Source organism: Girardinichthys multiradiatus, chromosome 1 (assembly GCF_021462225.1).
Source record: "Girardinichthys multiradiatus isolate DD_20200921_A chromosome 1, DD_fGirMul_XY1, whole genome shotgun sequence".
Lineage (NCBI taxonomy): Eukaryota > Metazoa > Chordata > Actinopteri > Cyprinodontiformes > Goodeidae > Girardinichthys > Girardinichthys multiradiatus.
In genome coordinates this window covers 18,891,448-18,894,298 of record NC_061794.1, presented here as the reverse complement: position 1 = coordinate 18,894,298, position 2,851 = coordinate 18,891,448, and the positions used below count along the sequence as shown (strand labels likewise).

Sequence of the window (2,851 nt, the reverse complement as noted above, 5' to 3'; positions counted from 1 at the left end):
TAAAAAAATTAGCATATTGTGATAAAGTTCATTATTTTCCATAATGTCATGATGAAAATTTAACATTCATATATTTTAGATTCATTGCACACTAACTTAAATATTTCAGGTCTTTTATTGTCTTAATACGGATTATTTTGGCATACAGCTCATGAAAACCCAAAATTCCTATCTCACAAAATTAGCATATCATTAAAAGGGTCTCTAAATGAGCTATGAACCTAATCATCTGAATCAACGAGTTAACTCTAAACACCTGCAAAAGATTCCTGAGGCCTTTAAAACTCCCAGCCTGGTTCATCACTCAAAACCCCAATCATGGGTAAGACTGCCGACCTGACTGCTGTCCAGAAGGCCACTATTGACACCCTCAAGCAAGGGGGTAAGACACAGAAAGAAATTTCTGAATGAATAGGCTGTTCCCAGAGTGCTGTATCAAGGCACCTCAGTGGGAAGTCTGTGGGAAGGAAAAAGTGTGGCAGAAAACGCTGCACAACGAGAAGAGGTGACCGGAACCTGAGGAAGATTGTGGACAAGGGCCGATTCCAGACCTTGGGGGACCTGCGGAAGCAGTGGACTGAGTCTGGAGTAGAAACATCCAGAGCCACCGTGCACAGGCGTGTGCAGGAAATGGGCTACAGGTGCCGCATTCCCCAGACCTGGGCTACAGAGAAGCAGCACTGGACTGTTGCTCAGTGGTCCAAAGTACTTTTTTCGGATGAAAGCAAATTCTGGAGGAAGACTGGGGAGAAGGAAATGCCAAAATGCCAGAAGTCCAGTGTCAAGTACCCACAGTCAGTAATGGTCTGGGGTGCCGTGTCAGCTGCTGGTGTTGGTCCACTGTGTTTTATCAAGGGCAGGGTCAATGCAGCTAGCTATCAGGAGATTTTGGAGCACTTCATGCTTCCATCTGCTGAAAAGCTTTATGGAGATGAAGATTTCATTTTTTAGCACGACCTGGCACCTGCTCACAGTGCCAAAACCACTGGTAAATGGTTTACTGACCATGGTATCACTGTGCTCAATTGGCCTGCCAACTCTCCTGACCTGAACCCCATAGAGAATCTGTGGGATATTGTGAAGACAACGTTGAGAGACTCAAGACCCAACACTCTGGATGAGCTAAAGGCCGCTATCGAAGCATTATGGGCCTCCATAAGACCTCAGCAGTGCCACAGGCTGATTGCCTCCATGCCACGCTGCATTGAAGCAGTCATTTCTGCAAAAGGATTCCCGACCAAGTATTGAGTGCATAACTGTACATGATTATTTGAAGGTTGACGTTTTTTGTATTAAAAACACTTTTCTTTTATTGGTCGGATGAAATATGCTAATTTTGTGAGATATGAATTTTGGGTTTTCATGAGCTGTATGCCAAAATCATCCATATTAAGACAATAAAGAACCTGAAATATTTCAGTTAATGTGCAATGAATCTAAAATATATGAATATTAAATTTTCATCATTACATTATAGAAAATAATGAACTTTATCACAATATGCTAATTTTTTGAGAAGGACCTGTATATGTGATTGGTTTTGAAAGATAACATGCTTCACCGATAGAGGCAGCTTACGTGAATACATGATGCGCATCTCAGAGGAGAAAATATGATCTTGACAGATTTGCACAGCATTTTAAGTCCATGTTGGAGATTTTCCATGCTCTCAACATCAAGCAAAAGAACCACCAGACTAAGCATATGCAAAACGAGCCGGTATTTTCACAGCCAGGGGCAAACTGGCATACTGGTCAACCAGGGAAATCTCCGGTAGACCGCTGGCTTAGTGGGACGGTGGTTCACTTCACCACCGTTTTATATATATATATAAATAAATCTCAGTTTGTGTCTGGCATCCAGCAGAGAGCCACCGGCCCACGAGCTGAACTACCGGCTCACCACCCTGCACAGACGCAGGGCGAGCGCAACATCAAGTACGCAAGAGGCGACAGTTTCTGGGGCGCTGATACTTTGCTGGACCATTGTGCCCTAAACATTGCCATATCAACCTGTTAGGGATAACCTTTATTAATCTGACTCATAGCTGTTTTTCCCACTTATACCATAATGATATAAGTTCTAATGTTTCCTTTTTGTTAGAATAGGACAAGAATGCTCATCGACACACATTTCAAAGATACCGTCATAGTTTTTAAGGCCGACTTGACCCACATGCAGAGGACACTCAGACAGAGAAGAGTAAATTTAAAGTTTTTATTTCTTTTCAGTCTTAGGAACGAGGTGAGCAGAGTGATCAGGAGTCAGGCTGTAAGAGAAGAACAGAGGTGAGCGGAGGAACAGATTGGATAATTCAAGCAAAGATCTATGCTCACTTTTCGGGAGGCAATCGATCCGCCAGGGGGAAAGAGCCAGTTCAAGTCTGGGGTGTGAGCCTGCGCGGAAACGGTTGGAGTTCTCTGATGTTCCAGGTAGCAAGGTGGGTGGACAGGTTGCGCTTTCGGCTGGAGGACTCGCAAGAGCGGCTGCTAGATGCAGCAGATTCCAATCTTGATGGGAGGTGAGTTCAGGAGGGGGAAACCCAGTTTGGCGTGAACAGCCTATGACGAAGGGAAGAGACAGATAGTTAATCAAGGCTCAAAAAAACAAGTGGAGCTTCCAGAATTCAGAAGATGCTGGTCAGGTAAACACTACCACGGTAGGCAAAACACTCAGGCGTAGAAAAGCCAGCGAACCACCCTCATATAGTCCTCTAGCTGATGAAGCAACGACGTACACCTGTCAAAACTCCGGTCTGCAGCTCCAGCGCCTCTTAGGGGTGAGAGAACGTTAGTAGCAGGCAAGTTGAACAACAGACTGTGACAGATAAATGGCCCAAGGTTTCCCATGA

The 2,851-nt window shown here is 44.4% G+C and overlaps 1 long non-coding RNA gene across 1 annotated transcript; it reads right to left on the bottom strand.

Annotated features, from left to right (window-relative positions):
- Positions 1 to 2,203: 2,203 nt before the first annotated feature.
- Positions 2,204 to 2,646, bottom strand: LOC124883207. The gene is made up of 2 exons (XR_007042206.1): positions 2,337 to 2,646; positions 2,204 to 2,269 (listed from the first exon to the last, which is right to left on the bottom strand). It is a non-coding gene; the product is annotated as an uncharacterized LOC124883207 (long non-coding RNA).
- Between the last annotated feature and the right edge of the window lie 205 nt (positions 2,647 to 2,851).